Source organism: Dasypus novemcinctus, chromosome 21 (assembly GCF_030445035.2).
Source record: "Dasypus novemcinctus isolate mDasNov1 chromosome 21, mDasNov1.1.hap2, whole genome shotgun sequence".
In the NCBI taxonomy this organism is placed as follows: domain Eukaryota; kingdom Metazoa; phylum Chordata; class Mammalia; order Cingulata; family Dasypodidae; genus Dasypus; species Dasypus novemcinctus.
Window position 1 is genome coordinate 36,466,895 of NC_080693.1, and position 22,398 is coordinate 36,489,292.

Genomic DNA, 22,398 nt, shown 5'->3' on the forward strand with positions numbered 1-22,398 from the left:
TCAGAAGGCCTTGCTGCCTGGGTGGGGAGGGGGTGCTCCTGCTGCTGTACAAGACTCAGGGCTGGGGGAGGAAGGAATCCCAAACACCTAGGATGCTGCCAGCCAGGAATCAGGCTGCCTGGAGTGGGAGGTCTGGGGGCTCGGGGCCACGCTAGCTTTGTGACCTTGGACAAGTCACTTAATCCCCAGTAAAGCCTCAGCCTTCTCCTCCACAAAATGGGGATGACAGCCCCTCCCTCTTGGGAGACCGAGAGGATGAAATGAGAAAGCTCACGTGGCGCACTGAGCACAGGCCTGGCACAGAGTGAGCCCAGGGGGTGGTGACTGTCGAGTATTTGGGTAAGGGCCCTTGCCCTTGGGTCCGTGAACAGTCTTTCAGGGACCCACACCCTGAAGTGTGTGCAAATTCAGGTATATGAGTCTACGCACTTTCCTGGGGAACGATGTTCAAAGCTTTCAAAAGACTCTTAAAGGGCCAAAAACTGAGAACAAAATAAATTTAAACCTGACTGCAAGGACAGCCTGGCCTGCGCCAGCACAGCCCGTGCCAGCCTGGTGCTCTCTTTCATCAGCCGGGGGCCCGGCACCCAGCACGGTCCTGCAGGATGTGGCTGTGGAAGGAGGTACAGCCCGAGACCGATGAAAAAGAGGGGCGACGGCATTCCAGCTGAGGCCAGCCGAGCCCACTCAAGCAAGAAACGAGCCAGGCGGATGGTGTGAGCCACGTGGCTCTGCCGAGGGCAAGTGACCCAGGGAGCCGGTGAGGACTTCCAGGATGCTGATGGCCTCACAGTGCTGGTTTTCACACTTTCCCCGAGGGCACGTACCCTTCAGGGTCTCCATGAACTGCGCTATGTGGTGCCGCTTCCCAGGTGCTGCTGCCCCTCAAAGGGTGTTTTTTGTTAACACCTTTTTTTCCATATATAAATATCTCAGGATATTTACGCAAAAGATAAGGACTTCTTTTAAACATACGTCACAGGACTAAAAATAATTCTTAAATTCAAATATTTCCAGAAGGTCCCAATTTCCAATTAGAATAGGAGCTTGTAACCATTTGGGGGCCAATCTGGGGAGGCCCATGATTCCTTTCTAAGAATAATGCTGTTAAATGCATAAAATAAAATATGCAGGAATACAAAAGGAGTCAATTATATTTAAATACAGTTATCAAAGTATTTAAAATTATGATAGAGTAATAAAAGATTCTTTATTAAAGCACTAAGAAGATCTAGCAGTGAGTTTAATAACTACCATAATTTTGCAGTCATGACATGTATAAACTACTTTTTCTACTATCTCCACAACTATAATGTGATAGAAAACAGCTCTGATTCCTATTGGTGACCAAGTCACAGGTACCTGCTGAGATGACTATGCTTTATGCCTACATTGCCTACATGCTAAATTTCAGTTAAGGTTAGTGAAATAAAGATGTAATTTTTTCCCATTCAAGTTCATGAACTCCCTGAATTCCATCCATATACCTCAGTAAAGAACTCCTGTGAGGCATGAAATAAGACCCAGAATGACGACAAAACCACTGCTTCCTTGTCAGCCTTTCTGAAATTTCCCTCAGAAACTTCCCAGGCTCAGAAACAATCTGCCAGACCCAGAGTCAGCCTGCTCAGAGACACGGGCCTTCTGGTGTAGCCCTGAGCTCTAAGTTCTTCTATTTTCAGGGTGCCAGGGGACTTGGTGGCAAGAAGGGACAAGTGCTAGAAAGGGAACACTGAGTCAGAATCAAAATAACTCTACTCAATTGCTTGATGAAAACACTGACAGACAAACCCATAGCATTCCTGCGCCACATGCCACTCAGGTACCCAAAGCAGACATTGCTAATCAAACCTTCTCTACAGAGGTTCACAGATCCAAGCAGACATTGCTAACTGAACACTCTGCTGAGGCTTACAACTGTGAGTCGCCACATAAGTGCACCTAGTGTTCTATGATGGAACCTAAGCCCCTGCATGGAGCTCATCAACTTGAAAATGAGTGTAGCTTTTATCCTACAAGGCCAAGTAGAGGTACTCAGGTCCCAGCTCCAGGCTCACCCTACTCTTCCCTATCTCTGCCAGTGTCAGACGCAAATTCCAAAATCAGGGCCTCCACCTCCTTCCCAGGCTCATCTCCATCCACCCCAGGCTGGCCCCACCCTCCCCTCTAGATGTACACTCACCTGCTTGGTATTCCTCAAGTACCTCCCGTACTTCCCTTCCCTGGGCCTTTGCTCAAACTGTTAGCTCACGCACCTTACCGAAGTCACAGTGATCCTGGCCTCCTTAGTGAGAATGACCATCCCACTGCTCCCCCTTTCCTCGCCAAGTGCCCTTATCATCATGGGCCTGGTCCTAGAGCTTTTGTGCTGACTGTGGTCCCAGGGCACTGGACAGGGACCCACACACTTCTGAGTTGGGCAGATCTGAGTTCAAATCTAGATCGTAGTTTTCTACTTGCGTGATCTTGAGTCTCGGTCCTCTTCTCTGTAAAACAGGAATGAAGACGCCTAGTCCACAGGCCGTCGGGAGGGCTGGGCTATAGGACAGTCCCCCATTACCCACCAGGGCAGGGCCCAAGTCTGCCTCCTTCGTTATCACTTCCACATGCTTATTACTGCACCCGGCACATGACATGCGCTCAGCAATATCTGAAGGAGGAAGGAGGGAAGGAAGCAAGCGGGCCTTACCCACATGGTAAAACCTTTTCTTGGAGCCAGTTCTTCCCTCCACTCCAAACTGCTCTCAAACCACAGCTTTCGAAGGGCTGACCAAAGACAGGGCAATAAAGCAATTAACTGTCCTAACCCCAAACCACTCTTCTGCGCATTAACCGAAAAGGTCGGGCGGCTGGCATGAACATTAGAGCGACCAGCACCAGCTGTCACTGGCACCAGGGTTTCAAGGGCCATACTTCTGAGAACTGATTAATAACATACCTGCTCTGCATGAGACTTTGGCCACCGCAGGCCAAGATCAAGGATAGCCAGCCCAGCTCTTCCTGGGCCAGTGTGTGGCCTTTTCCAGGTCAGTCCTCTCCAACAGGCCCAGCCCTTTCCAGCCTCTGGCTTTCACTCCCTCCAGCAGTCCCCTCAGCCCCCAGAGCGCAGCTTAGCCATCCCTTCCTCACCCTTCCTCACCCTTCCCAGGGGCTCCAGCCCCCTTTCCCTTAGCATTCCCATCTGCCCTCCATCAGATCACCTATCACAGTTCTATTTTTGACTCATCTACTTCCCTCTTTACACTGTAAACTCTGTGAGGCCAGGAGCCGGGTCTGCTTTCTTGGCCACCACCAGATCCCCAATGGCACCTGGCTCACGATTTGCTATTAAAACTTTTGTCGAGTGAATGGACAAAGAACACACAATACATTTTGTAGCCTGGACAGGCACAGGCATTTAACAAAAGGAGAATAGAAGACAGATAGCAATTGGGCAAGTGATGAGTCAGAGGCCTGAGAAACTCAAAAACCAGGGCAAGTTCCCCAGAAGAGAAGTGAATAGTCTTTTTTTAAAAGGCTGTTAAAAATCCCCACCTGATAGCCCAAAGCAGACCTACGGGTAGGACTGTGCGGAATTTGAAGTGATTCCTCACTGCACCCAGTTAACAGTCCACAAAACTGCTGGATGGGCCTGAGATAAGGAGAGGGGAAAATGCAGTACACATGATCCATTTGGGTCTGGTATCCTGGAGGCTGGAATCTCCCGGAGCTCGTAAAGCTCTTAAGAAGAATCAAAACCTACATACCTGGGTTCTGCTGAGGGGGCGAAGCTGTTGGGAGGATGGAGAGGCCCTGCGTTCAAAAGCCCTCAGCTCTCCATCAGAGCAAACTATGGCTGCTCTCACTGTCCAGAAAGTTGGTGGGAGTCACAGAAGCACCAAGGGGCTACTTTCCCAGCCAAACCGCAGCAAGGCCTGCCAGCCCAGCCCCAGGGGCCAGAAGGGGACCTTTCATTGGTGGCATCATTTTCTCTTACCACAAAACCACAGGATATAAATTTTCCGGAATAGAAAAGCACCTGGGGTTTCGGAGATGAGACCAGCGGCAAGTGGGAAAGAGCCACGAGGACCAGGCCACAGGGGTGCCCCCTGTGATACTCCTTTGCCTCGTGAGTGTGTGCCCCACCCCTGGCCTGCATAGAGCCTGGTTTTCCCAACGGGCAGAAGAGCATCAACGGGGCCTGCAAACGTTTAGTGGGTGCTACCAGATCCAGGTTCACCGCAGGTGCTCGCCAAGTACCCTAGGCTCTCGTCCAGCTCTGACCTCGAGCATGGTAAGTCTTGGAGAAATCTCCCTGACCTCAGCTGCAATCTCACGACCTACAGAATGGGTATCATTTTATAGAGGCTGCGGCCAAATGATTTGCTATAAATGCAAGTTCTTAGAACAAGCAAAAGAAATATGAGTTTCGCTGGGTTGTCGTCAATGACTCCTACCACATCCGAGAGGCAGCGTAACTCCATGGAGAACAACACTGGGTCTGAACACAGGCAGATGTGGCCTTGAAGGCCCCCGCCACCACACTCCCTCAGCAGAGACCACGGCCAAGGGATTGAACCTGCCAGCCTCAGTTTCCTCACCTGCAAAATGTGGGTGACCTACCTCAAATAGCTGATGTGAAGATTTCCATGACAAAACACAGATAAAAAGTGTGCAGCAAAGTGCCTGAACAAAGAAAGCAGTTGCCCAGTGGTAGCTGCAGTGGGTGGTAGGTGGTGGTCTCATCCAGCTAAGCCTTCAGGTCACTCTTATCAACTCCCTACGAGGCAGGAACGACGTGGGCGTTGCAGGCCCATTTCAGGGACGGGGCTAAAGAAGACCCGGAGAGCTGGCAAAGGCCTCAGGAAAATGCTGGAGTATTCGTTCATTCACTCATTTTTTGGTACTTTTATTTTATCTGCATGAGAGCTGAGATCCAGACTCACCGGGTCAACTCCAGGGAACCTGAGCCCACCCCCTCCTCAGAGTGCGCTTCCCACCACCCTCAGCACCAAGGACATGGCCGGAGTGCAGCTGGCCACGCGCTTGCCCAGCCAGCACCTGGGCCCCTGAGCTGGCATCCTGATCACTGGCAGCTCCAGCGTAACCCCCACCCCCAAGCTGCTCCAGACACGACTTTGGTGTGGGCCTCCCAAATGGGGGCTGCCCTGAGCATTGCTTCCAAGGAGATGAGGCTTATCATCATCCCGTAAAAGGGGTGCGTGGACCACACCGAGCTTCCAGGTGCTCGGAGCACACCTGCTCCTGGGGTAGGAGGCGCTCTCTTGGTCAGACTCTGTTCCTTTACACTGGGTCCAAACCTCCTCCCAGGTGACTGCTGTGGGTCCTGGGTCCACCCTCCACAGTGCATCACAAGGTTCCCAGGCTGGTCGAAATGGCTGTCATGAGCTGAACCTGGGACACCGGGCTCCTGTGCGGCCACAGAACCAGCCGTGCCTTGGAGGCTTCCACAGTGGAGCTGGAGAGAGAGGCAAAGCTAGCCAAAATGGTCGTCCAAGCAGAAACCTCTCCTGGGCGTCTCCAAGCGCTGGATGAGGGCCAGCCATTGTGCTGGACTGGCCAGGCGGTACAGCGGCAGCGAGCAGGCGAGCATTCCAAGGGGTGCAGGGGGCGACCACACCCACCTCTTGTTTACCGCAGGCACCTGTTCCCACTGGCAAGAGCCAGCCCACTATGACCAACTGCTCCATCGCCCCTAGCGGTGAGCCCAGGCATGAGAGCCAGGCAGGGTCACTTTTCAGCTGTGTGGCAGGGACTTTACCTGTCCCTGTAAAATGTAAAATGGAGAAAATAACACAGGCCCTCTAGCATTGCTGAGAATTCACTGTGACATTCGTGTATGCAAGATGCTTAGTCCAATGTCAAGAACGCACAAAATGCTCACTAGACAGGATGTTGTGCAGTATGCAAGAATAGCCTGGAGGAGAAGGGGTAAGACTTTATTTAGGCTGGGCCATTAGCATTACACCTGACCCAGGCTAGAGCCCTTGGCAGAAAACACTGAAGAGTCTCTAGCCAGATAATTGACTTTGCAAACCAAGTCAGCTCCACCCTGAAACTGCCAGGCCTGAGGAGAGGTTCTTTAACTCCAGGGGACCCCCAAATCCATGGTCCAGGACAATGGAAGATATGACCAGATACTGAGACATTTGTCCAGTAGCCCAGTTCTTCTCTCAAGAGGGTTAGGTGGGTCAGTCTATGGGACAGAGGTGACAGATGTTGAAATATAAATGGACAAATGAACCCAGGTACAGGCTGAGATAGAACCAGATTCCCAAGTGTAGCAGAGGATGCCTTCGACGACAGAAGTCATGTCAATACTCGGGTATCAACCCTAGTATTAATAATAATCTCTTCCATTTGCATAATACACCATCACTGTTTCTTCTGGGCTTCTCATTAAATTCCAGGAGCTAGGAATACAGTGGATCCTTGGCAGCTCAAGGGTGAAGTCCCAACATTCACACACCCCTAAAGCTGCAAATACCAAAGCATAACATTCACCCACACACCTGTCTAACTTTCTCAAATCCCATGGCTAAAGAAAGGATTCAAACAGTTTTTAGACCCCGATCCAATGCTCTGCTTTTAAGTACTGGTACCGTGCTGTGGCCCAGCATAATGACTCCTGCTGTCTGCTTAGCTGCATCCAGTTCGGAGCAGCACAGGCAGGTGGCAGCAAGCAGGGTCTATCTCCCTTCCAGCCCAAAGCCCAGGATCCAGCAAGACAGAGACTGCCCCAGGCAGCAAATCCTCAGAGTAAGAGCCACAGCCTTCCCCATCCTCTCCAAGTGTGGCCAGTCGCACAACTGCAGTCACAGCCTCTGGGCTGGACCCCATCCCTGTGCCCTCAGGTAATGGTTCCAAATCAGCCTTCCCATACTCGCATCTCACTAGAGGATCCAGCAGGCTGAGACAAGGCACCGGGATGGCCACTTGGCCTCGTCCATCCCCTCCCTCTCGGCTCTCTTAGCCCTGCAGGGGACAGGGACAGCTTTGCACCCGCTCTGGCTCATCAACATCTATGGGACCCTAACTCCTTCCCCGCCAGCAGGCAGCGCTGTACTCATTAGTGGACGCCAAAGCCACCCTGCGAGTAGTCTCCAGGCCCTGAATACATCACCAAACCCTCATGACTTGGGGCTGCAGAGGCGGCGGTCCTCCTTCCCTGGCTCTGAGCTGCTCTGCCCCCGCCCTGGCGTGTCCCCCTCACATCTCCCACCCTCTCCCAGGCTGGAGTGCATTTTCCTGCCAACCCAGCCAGCTAAAGTATCTGGTCTGGCTGCCATGGCCCACTTGTTGCAAAATGATTTCTGAGAATGTGCGGCGGACTTCTGGCAGTCATGGTGCAGCCAAAGAGTCCTGTGCAGGCGGGCGGGGGGCAGCACGCAGCCCAGACTGCACTGGGAGGGCCCTTGGCTCCAGCACTGCCCACCCTCCTGGATCTCTCCATAGCACCCGTGGGGCTGACTGACCTCAGGGGCCAAGAAGCAGAGCAAGAGAGAGCACCAGGGAAAGTGGGGTGAAGCGAGAAGGGAGGACAAGCGACCCAGATCCCTAAGCTTAGTGTTTCGCAACCAACCAGCCACCCCTGACTCCATCCCGCATCTGTCTCCCCCAGGGAAGCTGCCAGGCATGTGCATTCCTGCAGAGACCACCTCCCTGCTAAGCCTCTTGCCAGCAATCCTGCCCTGACGTCAAACTCAAGAGTTGGGGAACTTCAAACACAAACAAACACGTCTGCCCCAGACCACAAGGCGGGACGTTTCCAAGGAGGCCAAGGGTGAGAGTGGCTGCAGCTGGGAACTCAGGGCTTCCCATCCTGCCTTCGGCTCCACTGGGGCTGCCAACACCAACGGCCTGATGACAGGCTGCAGATGGGAGGTTCATGCTCAGGCCCAGACAAAACAGGAGGGCTCTTTGGCCTTGTGAATGGGTGAGAGTGTCCTCCTGGAGCCGGCACAGCAGTGGGTGCAGGAGAGCCTGCCCAGGAGCACAGAAAAGCTAGTTCAGTGCATCTATGCAATTAGCATTCATTAGGTAATGCCACATTTTCTAACTGCACAGGTACTGACTGTGACTATTCAGGAAGAGGGGAGGCTGGGGTGGGTTAGAAGCATTCTGAAGCTTCCTGGGAATGACGGAGCTTGGGCTAGGCCAGCGTGATGACCAAGGACCTTTGTTTTCTCAGCAACACCTGGCAACCCATCTCATGCTCCACTGAGACTCAACAGGAAAGGTGTGCATGAGGAAGGGACTTCCCTGACCTCAAGATCCTAGGATAGCTCCCACCCGAGAAGTCAACTGTGAGCAAAGTACGAAGTGGTGCCCTTCAGAGAGCAATCTTTACCTTGAAAAACCAGTGACCAAACTGCCTTGGGTCTGCCTTTCAAGTTTTGCATCCTGCCTCATTTCAATACTACAAGCCCCAACATCCCAATGTTCTCTGGACCAAGCAACCCTTGGGGGCTGCAAGGACAAACTCAACTTAATCATGAGAAAGCAAGACACATCCTCTGGGACCATCACCTTAACTCCTCTGGGGCCGAAACAATTGCACGTGGGAAGGGAAGAAGAAGCCGAATCCATCATTAGTTCATTCATTCACTCAACAGTCAGGACACTTCTTCCCAATGCCAGGCCACTGAGCCAGCTTACTCCCCAGCCAACCCCTCAATCCTAAGAGGTAATTCCAGACTTTCCTGACACTGGACACCGGAAGGAACCTGGAACACGAACTACCAATCAGAGGCCTGGAAGAGGAGGCAGAGACCATGCCTAATGGCACAGGTGGATTTTTGCCTCTTACTGATCCTTATCACCTGTTCCCTTGGAAGCCTCTAGAAGGGATGGATATGAGGAAGGGAGGGAATACAACGCTCATATGAATGCGCTTGCTGTGTGTAGGAGATTGAGTCAGAAGCTGGAGAGATAAAAAGTCTTCTTTTATGGGAGTGACTGTTGGCCTGGGAAGCCAGGCCATCACAGAAAAGGATAAGGGGTCATGCAGGGCAGCAGGGGTCAAGGGCAGGCAAGAGGCTGAGATCGTAGGGGTCAACCAGCGTGATGACAAACTCCCATGGAATGACAACAGGCAGGAGAACAGCCACCTCCTCTTGGGTACTGAACGAGGCACTGTTGCTTGTCTACCTGATCGCCATTCCTGGCTTCTTCCTTGCTCACAGAATCTGACTTTCTTTGGGGCAGCAATGTGCCCAGTGATGAACTGGTCTGAGCCAGTGGTTGTCGACCCTGCCTTCCCATTATAACCCCAGGAGCCTCAGCCCCAGAGTCCAGTTTAGTTGACCAACCAGAATGACCCTGTCCCACTTCCAGCTTCCCTTGCTGCTGGTACCCGTGACCGGTCTTGGCCAGTGAGCCACTAGGATATGACTGCCAGGAAACTGCTGGAAAAACATTTGCTTTTCTCCCAAATCGGACAGTCTCCAATGCCCACCACGCTCCTTCCTGCCGTGGGTATGGACAAGCCACAGCAGCCATCTTGCAACCTTTGGAATGACGGAGAACTGCCAAGAGAACCACAGAGAGACAGTCCTGCCTGTGGCTGAACCAAAACAAGGATCATCCAAACCCAAGTGTCTTGTTGGAGGAGAAGCACAATGGCCTATTTGTCTAAGTCACTTTGGTCTCATTTTTTGTTCCTTGCAACTAGCAGTACTTACTGCTAACATTTATTAAGCCTGCACCATTTCAAACCTTTCCTAAGGCTAATGGTTTGGAACATTTCTGTTGGCTTCCAGGAAATCTACAAGAGGAAAGAGAAGTTAAGTTGTCATTACATAAAGCTTCCTCTAAAAATCCTTCCAAATTTCAAAGAGCAGTTCTTAATTTTTATGAAGTCCAATTTATCAATGTTTTTCTTTTTTTTTGTTTGTGCTTTTTTTGTCCTAAGAAATCTTTACCAAACCCTCCATCACAAAGATGTTCTCCTGTTTTTGTTCCAGAAGTTTTACAGTTTCACCTTTTTTGTTTAGGTCTGTGATCCAATTGAATTAATTTTTATATATCAGAATGGAGGGAAAAGGGAGGGAAGACACTCCAGGCAGTGGGCACAGTCTAAGCAAAGGTTAGGTCATCAAAGAGCCTTTTTTTATTTTTTATTTCTAAGGAAATAGTGAGTGGCTGGAGACAAGAGGAACAGGGAAGGGGAAGGAGAGCAGCACCACAGCACAGGGCCAGCTCAAGCAGGTCCCAAAAGGATGCACTAAGGCATTTGCACTTACGCTCAACAAGGAATGTGATCAGATTTGCATTTTTGAACAATTATCATTCTGGAAACCATGTGGAAGACAGATTGAAGTGGGTGTGGAGAAAGCAGAGACAGGAAAATCAATTAAGAAGCCACCGCAATTCAGCAAATGATGAGAACAAAAGGTAATTTAGTTAGTGGCGGTGTGGGTGGAAAGGAAGGAACAGATTCAAGAGATGTTTCATTAGCGTTTTACTCTAAAGACAAGACTTCCCTTCTTGCTTGTCCAGAGAATTTCTGGCATGCCAGTACTCTGGAATGGAGGAAGCTGAAGAGCTGAGGTTTGCCAGCAAATGAGCCAAGCAAGCAGAACCCCATTCATTTGATTTGTTAGAGCTGGAAGCTTCAATGGGGAGGAGTCCCATTACCTCCTGGAGGCCTTCGGCTGAAGGTCCCACCTGGCAGGGGCCCCTCAGCCCACAGGCATCTCCCAGCCCAGGGAGCTCCTCACTTCTGAGCTCTGCCCCCACTTCCTCACGCAGAGGGGAACTCAGAGCTCGCCAAGAGCAAAAGTCATCACTCCCAACAGTTCTCTGAAACATCCAAGGGTGGGTCAGACAGAAAGAGTCTGGAAAGAGGCAACATGCACCAGAGCAGCCAGACCCGAGACAGCCTTCCTCAGCCAGCCTGGAGGGTTGATCTGTCCAGCCCCTTCCGCCCATATGCAGTGCAGGACACACTTCTCTAAAAAAGGAGAGTGGGCCTGGGTGTGTCTGGCACGGGGGGGGGGGGGGGGGGTGTGGAGAGAGAGAGAACTTCATCTTAGTCAGAAAGATCATGGGGACTAGGGTCAGACAGGCCCAAGTTCAAGTCCCACCCCATCTCCTACCAGATAAGGGATCAGGAGCAACAGACAGAATGTTTCTGAGCCTTTATTTCCTGTTGTTAATGAGAAAGAAAAGATCCACCTAAACAAGATCACTGTGAAAACAAAATGATATAATATACGTATAGTAGCTGGCATGCTGTAGGCACTCAGCAAATTCTAGTTCCTTCCCTGTAGCCTTAATCATGGGAAAGGCTGTGGCTTTGACAGCCGACAGGAGAATGGAGATGAATGATGGGGGGTGGACTTCAAAGGGCAAGTGTCCAAATGAAGGATCTCGATTGTCGATCCATTGGCTTGTCGCAGCTCCCCATGAAGAAAACATACAACAGGATACAGAAACAAACACCTATGAGCAGGAGGGCAGAGCAGCTCCCACATCCTTTTTATAAGCCATTGTGCAACAACACCCCTGACATCCAATGATCAAGCCAAGTTTCCATTTTGCAGCAAGGAAAGGAAATAAGCACCCAAGACCAAAATGACCCTCTGGTGACATAACTATTCATTCTTGCTATGAAACGTAACTAACAGGATGACTATGTTGCTTATGGATGCCTTGGTGGAACACTTCACACTTTGTCAAAGCACTTCACAGTTTACAGAGTGCCTTGTGAAGACATCATCTCATTTGATCCTCACCACAAACCTGGTAGGACTGTCTTCTCTGTTTTGTAGAGATGAGGAATCAAGGCTGAGAGCCCCGCCCCGATCAAGATGGCAGAACGAGACACTTCAGGGTTCCGTTTGAACAACCAGAAAGAACTGGAGGAAGCATCTTTTCAAAGTTTGAGAAAACAGTTAAACACTTAGAGAAACAGGAAGAAAGCCAAATCAAGAAAAAGGATTCTTAAAAGCAGTAGGATCTCATGGCGCCTTGGCTGGCCCCTCTCTCATCCCTCTCCAGCTTACCAAAGAGCTGGGCTGCACTACCAATGTGGGCCCCTGGGCCAGGTCCCAAGGGAGCAGCGCAACCCTCTTGCACAACTAGGTGCTTGTATGTCTGGCACAGGCTGTCTGATGGCAGCCTGAGAGACTCACCATCCCAGAACTAGCCCTGCATATAGGAGGCAGCTCAGAGTCTCCTACAGAACACTGTAGGAGAGCAGTCAGGTCATGACCTCCTGGATCAAGGGATTGCTCACTGTAGGACACAGAGTGTACTGCCCAGAACTATGGGGAAACTATTCCCTAGGGAAGAGAGAACATTTGTATCTGTATACAGGCAGAATTCCTAAAGCCACGTGGATGGATGCCCGAGACAAGATGCATGTGCAGCAAGGATCACAAGGCCGCGACACTTTGACCTGGAGCTATTTGCTAAACTCCTTGTATGGATAAGCTCTGACGGAGGGCACTTGCACAGGTCAATCTACAAAGATGGAAAAGTTGCTCTCTCTCCTTTTCAAATTTTTTTTAAAAATTAGCTCTTGGCATTCAAGGAAAGCACTGCCATAACACCAGCTGGATACAAATTTAAGAAGCCTCAGAGTCTAAATTCCAGCAAGAGCACATTAAAATATCAAAATGTTCAGGTTTAAATAAAAGATTACAAAATATACAAAGGCACAGGAGGTTATGACCCAGGCAAAAGAGAAAATTAAAGCAATAAAAACCATCAAGGAGGAGGACCAGGGATATACTGGTTAAAAGATGAGGACTTTTTAAAAAAATGGCCACGAATATGTTCAAAGAGCCAAAAGAAGGCATGAACAGAGAATAAAGAAAATCAGGAAAACAACAGATGCACACAAAGGGAATATTAGTAGAGAATTGGAAATTATGAAAAGGAACCAAGCAGAGGAGAAAACCATAGTAACAGAAATTTAAATTCCTTAGAGGTGTTCAACAGCAGTTTGGAGCTAGCAGAAGAAAGGATCCATGAACGTGAAGATAAGGCAATTGAAATCATCCAGCCTGAGAAGCAGAAAGAAGATAAAATAAAGAAAAGTGAACAGAACCTAAAGAACCTTTGGGACATGATCAGCTGTATCAATGTATGCATTGTGGGATTACCAGAAGGAAAAGAAAGAAAAGGGGCAGAGAGAATATTCAAAGAAATAATGGCTAAAAACCTCCAAATTTAATGAAAAAACATGACTATACACACCCAAGACACTCAAACTCCAAACAGGTTAAACCCAAATAGACCCACGTGTGACATACTATAATCAAACTGTCAAATACCAAAGATAAAAAGAGAATTCTGAAAGCTGGAAGAGAGAAGCAACATGTCATCTACAAGGGAGCCTCAATAAGATTAAGTGCTAATTTCTCTTAAGAAACCAGAGAGGCAAGAAGGAAGTGAGATGACATATTTAAAATGCTGACAGCAAAAAATTACCAACCAAGAATTTGACATCTGACAAATCTGTCTTTCAAAAATGAGGGTGAGATTAAGACATTCCTAAATTAACAAAAGCAGAGGGAGTTCACCAACACTACACCAGCCCAACAAGAAATGCCAACGAGGGAGTTCTGCAGGTTGAAAGGAAAGGACATCAGGCAATAGATCCAACCACATGAAGAAATATGGATCTCTGTAAGGGTAATGGCTGGGGTAGATATAAATGCCAGTTCAATTGTATTTTTGGTTTGTAACTCCACTTTTGACTTCCTACAGGATCTAAAAGGCAAATGCATAAAATACAATGAGAAACATTAGACTCATAATGTATAAACATGCAATTTGTGACAAGAAGTACATAAAGGTGGGGGTTATAGAGGGGTAGAGGAACAAAGTCTGTGTCCATTGAAGTTAAGTTGGTATCTAAGTAAATGAGAATGTTATAGATTTAGGATATTAAATTTAAGCCCCCTGGTAACTACAAAGAAAATACCTGAGACTGTGCAAGCTCATGGAGACAGAAATTACAGTACAGGGGCAGGGGGGCAGGGGGAATAGGGAATTGGAGCACAATGGGCATATGGTGTCTGTTAGGGAAAGTTTTAGTAATGGAAGGTACTGAAGGTACTGCAATCGTGTAAATATGAGTAATTCTACTGAATGGTATGCTTGGGAGTGGCTGAGATGGGAATTCTTATGTTGTATATATGTTCCCACAATAAAAAAAAAAAAGGGTGAGCAACTAAAGACACAGTGGCAATTAAACGCAGTTTATGACCCTGGACAGAATATAATAATAGAGGGGGAAAGCCCAAGAGGATATTATTAGGACATATGAAAAATTGCACAGAGACTATAAACTCTGTATCAGTGGTAAATTTCTTAAACTTGGTAACTATACATATGGTGGTTACATAAGTGAATATCCTTGTTCTTAGGAAATGTACATGGTGGTATTAAGTGTACAAGGAGCATGATATATATATAACCTACACTCAAGTATTCATTAAATGGGTTGATAAAGAGACACACAGACAGATGGATAGATAGATTGGTGAAGAGATAGAATGATACAGCAAATGTGGTTAAATGTTAAAATTGGTGGCTCTGGGTATCTGGAAGGATATGGAGTTCTTGGTATGGAGTTTCTATTATTTTTGTAACTGCCCTATAAGTTTGAAAGTGTTTCAAAATTAAAAATTAAAGAAGAAATAAAGAAAGAAACCTAGGCTCAGAGGGTGAAGTGACAAGCCTAAGGTCACACATTGTGTAGCGCTGGCTTCACACCAGGGCTTCCAAGTCCAGAGGTCAATGTTCTCCTGCCCTGAGTGGACTCCTCCCTGTGGGGAAGACAGAAGCCGGCATGACTTTATAGGTTAAAATTAAGCCCTCCTGAAACACTGAGACCCACCTGGGGTCATTCCCAGCAGATGTCCCTTGTGGAAGGGAGGCTGTGGGGGACAGCATGAAGACATCCATACCTTTATATAAGGGATCTGCAAAGACCATTCAATTTCCCATGGCCTTCTCCATTTAGAAGCCCCCCAAAGGAGTTGCAACACCTATTCTCCAGTTCATTAGACTCACCCAGAACAAACAGCAAAAGGATGATGATGGACAACGCCATCCCAAAAAATAGAGTATCTACAATGCAAGCAAGACAGTTCCAGCCATCTGCCCCATGGGATCTAAGCCCTCTTTTAATTAGAAACAAAGCGGGCATCACCACCCCAAAATCCTCAAGAATGAAGAATGAACAAACCTAAGGGGGAATGCAACTACAGACTTGAGTAGACTTACAATTATTCTAGCAATGGGAGAACTTGTATCATCGAAGTAAAGGCACTGGCCACGTGTTCTGAGGGGAAAGAGAGGGAAGAATACGTGTAACATGGGGTACTTTGGAGTCATTGGAATTGTCCTGCACGACATTGCAATGACAGATACAATCCATTATACATTTTGTCAAAACCTATAAAATTGTGTGGTACAAAGTGCAAACTATAATGTAAACTATAGACTCTGGTTAGCAGCAATGCTTCAATATGTTTTCATAGATTGTAACAAATGTGCCACACTAATGAAAGATGTTAATGGGGGAAAATGTGGGAGGCGAAGAGGGTGGGGTATATAGGAATCCCCTATATTTTCGATGTAACATTTATGTAATCTAAAGCTTTTTTAAAAATAAAAAATTAACTCAAAAAAAAAAAAAAAAGCCCCCAAAGCTCTCTTCTTAAGGGTCCACTTTGTCTAGACAGAAGAAGATGTGCAGTTTAGGTGACATAAAAAAGAAATCAGACGCAGACCCCAGGAATGGAATCGCGGCGGGGCTGAGGTTCCGTCATGTCTGGAAGGAGAAAGAGCACAAGGCCACCCTCCCCAGCGAGTGGTGGCCAGAAGACTGCAGCATTCTCCCGCCGAGCTCCGTGTACCTCCAAGGGCTTGGGTGAGGGGCTGTGGCTGCTGAGCAATCCCAGGAGTGCTGGCCGCAGGTGGTGCCATGAGGGATGGCCGGGTGCTCAGGCCTCGAGTCCAAAAGACCTGTGTTCAAATCCCAGCCCTGCCACCGACTAGTCATCTGAACTTAGGTTAGTTACTCAACCTGTCTGTACCTCAGTTCCCTTATCTGTAAATGGGGGCGTAATAGCCCACCTTTGCGGGAAAAGGCTGTGAAGTGCCCAGCATTGGGCCTGAAAGCTCTGGAGCCTCTCAGTAAGGCCATAAAAGAACACGCGGCTTTGCCTTACTTCCCGGGAACATACTCTCTTGGAGCCCTGAGCTGCCGCGAAGAAGTCCAGCTGCCCTGAGGCCACCAGGCCCTGAGGAAGCCTAAGCTACAAGATAGGGCGAGCGGGGCACTCTGAGCCCGGCCTTGGCGTTAAGCGTCCGGCATCCCACACCTAAGTGAAGAGGCCCCAAGCCATTCCACTCACCCACAGCCACGCGAGTCCCCTGACTGAGACTGCAGCTGTAACGGATCGACAACAAGCCATCCCTGCCACACTCTGTCCAAATGCCTGATCCCCAGAATTCGTGAGCATATTGGGCGGTTTTACACTGTTAACGCTGAGTGGTTTGTGACTCAGCGATAGACAGCTGGACCACGCTTAGATTTTCGTAGATGGTGGGTATACTAGCCAGCTTGGTCAAAAGTACTCTTCTCTACAGATTTCCTTTTCTTTTTTCGTTAGAGAAGTCGTGGGTTTATAGAACAATCATGCATAAAATACAGGAGCCCGTATGCCATCTTATTAGTAACACCTTGCATTGGTGTGGTACGTTTGTTACAACTGTGAAGCACGTTTTTATAGTTGTACTATTAACTACGGTCCATGGTTTAACTTAGGGTTCACTGTTTCCGTTGTGTAGTGTGTGTGTTTCCTGAAAAGGATCAGATAAGGCCAGGCCAGGCAGGCCTTCCCAGCCCTCGCTTTATGCCTGGGGGGGGGGTCTCAGGCACTGGGAGGAGGCAAACAGAATCCCAGTGCCTACCCCCTGTGAATGGGTGTCAAACCAAGACAGCGACTTGCGCAGCCTGAGGACGCAAGCCGCAGAGGCCCTGGTGGAGCGGGCGTGGCGGCCACCAGCCGGACACACGTGCTGTTGCAGGAGCTGTCCTCCAGGCCTGGGGCGGTGACACAGCTGGGAACACTATGCACACATGCACACATACATGTACAAACACGCACACACCTGTCACCCTGGACAAGCTCAGACTGAGCAGAGACGGGGTCCATTTCAAAAAAAAAAGAGGAGTAGACTGCCAACCTCCCAAGAAATCAACTGGCCACAACGTACTGAAGAAATCAGGTAACAACAGCTACTACTGACGAGGCATTTACCATGTGTCGGGCACAGCGTACAGTGCTTTATGCATCAACTTCACTTAATCCTCACAACAAACCTGTGAGCGAGGTCCTAACGTTATCTCCATTTTACAGAGGGGTGAACTGAGGACAAGGAGCAAACAACTTGCCCAAATCACCCAGCAACACCCCAGGCCTTGTAGCAGGCCCCCCTTGCCCCAGGCCCCTGGTTCCAGCGCGGAACCTTCTCACTGCAGTCCAGCAGCTCTGCTGCAGATGGACATCTCACTGGCACCGGCACACAAAGCCGGGAGACGCGCTTCAGGAGCTGCTCTGTTTTCTGGCCAGGAGAAGGTCAGAACCTCCGGGAGACCTGAGAACCCAAGAGAAAGTCCAGCAGCCTCCAGCTCCTTCCCCAGCAAAGAGCTCTCCTCATTGGCATCTGCAAGCCACATCCAGCCCCTTCCTGCCTGTCAGCCGAAAGAACCAAAGCAAGGGCTTAGGGCTAATTCCCCGACGGCAAGGGCTCCGCGCACTTCTCCTCCTGATGTAACAGCTCGAAGCAGAGAGAGAAACACACACGTTCTTACACAATGCCTGATTACGCTCACACACAGACCTCGGAGCAAGCACCCAGCTCGGTGGGGCTGCAGACAGGCTGGGCACCGAGCAGTCTGCACGGCCTGATGGAGACGCGGCGCAGCTCTGCCTGCAGGACAGTGGGACAGCACAAGTCTCGCATTCCCAGGGCGGCGGGACTCCCACAGCCAGCTCACAGGGGACCCAGACACTCTAATTAACCCTCCAGGTGGGCTACTGTCAGCACTAACCCACCCTGAGATATCTGAAATACCTGTAAATCACAAAATTCTAGAAAGTTCCAAGATGAGAAGGGCCCTCAAGATCCTCTAAAGCACAGAGATGAATAACTGACGAGGAAACTGAGGCCCAGAGAGAGGCAGCGACTTACTCAAAGTCACACAGAAAGCCAGAGCCCCAGTCCCCGGCTCCCATCGGGAGCCACCCCCGCGCCCTGCTTGCTTCAGGAGGGAGAGGCTTTGCGCTCCGGGCAGCAGCGAAGGCATCGCGGGGCGTGAGTTGGCATTATTGTGCGGCCGCCTGAGGCTCAGGACTTGAGCTCTCCTCCCGAAAAAGGAAGCCATTTCTCAACAAGTTGCTACACCCTGATACTGAGAAACCAAGAGGCAAACGGGCCCTTAGGAAGGGGGTGCAGGGCAGGGCCTGGCCAGGGCCCTTGGGAGGTGGGGGCTGGCTAAAGAAATAACGGGGAGACCACCGTGCAGAACTCACCCGCCCCGTGGGCGCCGACAGGCCAGCCCCAGTGGAACAGCCCAGAGACCCAACAGGGGAAGCTTTTTAAATAAATGATGGTAAAAACCACTTAATATTTCAAAACCATTTTGAACAAGTTTACAAAAACATGGGAACATTTTTGTGTTATTTAACCAAGTGACAAAAGCAGGACAAAGACTGAACAATCGATGGCTGCAAGTATGTAGAAGAAAAACTCAGACACTTTTGCCTAGAAAAATATGACTTTAACAAAAAACACAGCCGAGATGTCAAGCACGAGTGGGAAGCCCCTAGGGGATCCTTTTCTTGCTTCTGCTTGCCTGTGTTTTCCAAATGGTCTGTAATTACTATGTACTGGATTTATAAGGCTATTAATGATAATAACAACCTTTAAAATGTTGAAAGGGGAAAAAGGGAGCGTGACAGGGATTCTTCTCCAGCAAGGGGAGGATGTCCTATTGCAACTGGAGTCCTGCTGGGGGCCCACCAGACAGCCCTGCCAAAAAGCTGGCTTCGAGGCTGTGCTGCCTTTAGACGGGGCAGAGCCTCACTGATCCAGAAGGGGGCGAGGAGGAGGAGGAAACAATTTGAAAAGATGGAACTGAACTCATTTTTATCAAAATGCAGTTATCTCAAGGGCGGCAAGTGTCTCTCCACCTAAAGCCATTCAAGAGCGAGGAGGACCTGCCAGATCCCCACACCGCCAGTCCCTGTAGGTAAAATGGAAGTGAGCAAGACCCATTTCCCACCCTAAAGACCTTAGATTCTAAGAGCCGCCAAAGAGATAAAATTGTTACACAAAGGGATATTTGACATGGGTTTTAAGATACGAGCTGCTCTTAGAATTCAGAGTTGAAAATAAATTCAGCTTGAGGGAAAACAAAAAAAAACAGGTGTCAGGAAAGGGGTCAATGGAAAAGATGGGACCTGAGATGGGGCTTGAAGAACGAATGGGATTCCATAAAAAGGTCAGTAAAATAAACCAAGGAAATGCACGTGCTTATCTCAACAGAAGACTTTACAGCTGCCAGCAATCATAACAAGCTTCTCCACCTTAATAATAAGCAAGGAAATGCAAATGAAAACAAATGGGCAAAAATTTTTTGCAAAGCTGGTGGAGTGACTCCCAAACGGTCCCTGGTGGACGCTGCGGTGGGAAAGGCAATTGGCACAGCCTTCCTGGAGGCCGGCCAAGAAACATGATACTGCAGCAGAAGCTTTAGAAAGTGGTACACACCCTTTGAGCCAGTAATTCCACTTCTAGGAACTTATCCTAAAGAAACAATTAAGTGTGTGCATAAGGCTATTCACAGAAGCATTACTTAAAATAACCAACCCGAGGAAGTGGGAAACTAAATTCTGGTGTCTATTTGGTAGAAAATACATAGCCATTAAAAAATCCCACTTTAAAAGAATATCTAGGGGAGTGGGTGGAGCTCAGTGGTTGACTGCCTGCTTTGGGTCCCGGGTTCAATACCCAGTGCCTCCTTAAAAATTAAAAAATTAAATGAATTTTAAATGACAGGGGTAATGCCCATGATATTATAGCAAGTTCACAACTTGAGATAAGAAAATTACATTTAGAGTATAATCCCGATTTATCCTTTTTACTCTTAAGCAAAATTTATTTTTCCTTCTCTATAGCATTATAGAGGTTAATTTATGTTTTACAGCAAAATAAATATATTAAAGCATAAACATCAAAGACACAGGATTTTTATTGTGATGTTTTTACTTTGTTGTTTTTTCCACAAAGAACTTGTATCATTTTTGTAATCATAAAATCATATTATTCAAAATAAAGGAATAATAAATGGGATTTGAATGGGATGTGCAAGGGCACCTTAGGCTTAGGAAACTGCAGAGGCCAGAGTCAGAAAGAAACAGGCTCAAATCCAGGTTATACTAAGTTTCTAGCTGTGTGACTTTTAAGACATTATCTAACTTCTCCTGAGCTTCAGTTTCCTTCGAAGACTGACTGCACTAACATATAAAGAACACGGACTAGGTACACTGGCTAGGGGACCCCCTCTAGCCACTCAGGAGCCAAGGTTAGAGCTCTTTCTACCGACCAATAAAAGAAAATCCTACCCTGGGCGGCAGGACTATTCGCCCTCATTTATAAGACACACCATCGATGTAATAACGGCATTTTGAGAATATGAAGAAATGCTATACCGAAGCCATTGTACAATGCATCCCCGTTTCTGAAATATTAAACTACGAAAAAGATGTCTGTTCTAAAATCACAGAGGTATGGTTAAGTTGTGTCTTCTAAAGCCGGTGATGGAGGTGGAGTTTGCCCAGTGGATAGGGCGTTTGCCTACCACATGGGAGGTCCGCGGTTCAAACCCCGGGCCTCCTTGACCCGAGTGGAGCTGGCCCATGCGCAGCGCTGATGCGCGCAAGGAGTGCAGCCCCACACAGGGGTGTTCCCCGCGTAGGGGAGCCCCACGTGCAAGGAGTGCGCCCCGTAAGGAGAGCCGCCCAGCGCGAAAGAGAGTGCAGCCTGCCCAGGAATGGCGCCGCTGCACACAGAGAGCTGACGCAGCAAGATGACGCAACAAAAAGAAACACAGATTCGCGTGCCGCTGACAACAGAAGCGGACAAAGAAGATGCAGCAAATAGACACAGAGAACAGACAACCGGGGCGGGGCGGGGGGGGGGGGGGAAGGGGAGAGAAATAAATAAATCTTTTAAAACAATAAAATAAAGACGGTGACGACCAGGATGAAGCATTTGGTTAGAGTTCAAGATATCGAGGCTGTTCTCACACTTGCTGCACAGTCTGATTCGGGTCCAAAAGGAGGGAATGGACAAGGAGTCTGCGTCCAGCTCCGAAGACGACCCGTGTGCCAAGTGGGTAAGACCACGCCTTCCACTGAAACGTTTCCTGAGAGTTGCTCTAATTCCTGGAACCCACATCTATTCCTCCTGTTTGCTTTTAGGGTAATGATTTAGGCAAAATTCTGCCCTGCAAGCCTGTCTGGGGCTTCCTGGGCTCAAACCATCCCACCCTCCTTCTGATGACGAGGGTTAGGGCATCAAAAGCCCCAATGTCAGGTGCCACAAGAAGAGGCAAGCTTCAGCTTTGGATAGAACCATTTGGGGAAAAAGCTTTGGCAATCCCTACAGATAGGCCTACAGAGAAGGGGCTGTGGTAGGCTCAACCCATTCCCTGCAATAATCCTAGCAGCTAATGCTTACACAGAATTTACCATGTGCTGTAATCGTTCCAAACACTTTACATGTATCTGATGCACAGAGAAGTTCTGTAACTTGCTCAAGGTCAGGGCCAGAGCTGGGCCAAACGGTGCCTCTGTGCAAATTAGAAGGCGGCAGAAAGGCGCCCCTCCCTCTGCAGACAGCACAGTCTCACACTGGATACACTGCTGACAAATGGAGCAAAGCAGCCCCTCCCTCTTGAGCATTCCCAAGCAAGGCCATGTTAACTTACATTCATTATGTTAATATTAAATATTGCTTAAGTGGTCTGAAAATTAATGCAAGCCAAGCTATATGGTAGCACTGATTTGGGTGACTAAGAACACAAGCGCCATGTCTAAAATGGTCAGATTTTCAGCAATGGTGGGGAAAATTCTGATTGATGACTTCAGGGACCAAGGCTTTTCTGCTTTTTCACCATTTCTAAATGGAAATATTTCTTCAACGTATCCCACCCTTCCGTGCCTTTTAGGACAGATTTTACCAAATGTAATTTAAACTTGCTTGAACGACACTCACACACACACACTCCAACCTCCCAGTCGCCGTGCCTTTTTCCTGACCCCCAGCCTGCAGCCTCCTGATCCTGGAGAACTGATTTTTCCC

At 48.7% G+C, this 22,398-nt stretch overlaps 1 protein-coding gene across 1 annotated transcript in view; it reads right to left on the reverse strand.

The window, feature by feature from the left end:
* Positions 1-22,398, reverse strand: part of KSR1 (kinase suppressor of ras 1) — a 151,649-nt gene that overhangs the window by 68,102 nt on the left and 61,149 nt on the right. The gene's annotated exons all lie outside the window — the stretch shown is intronic.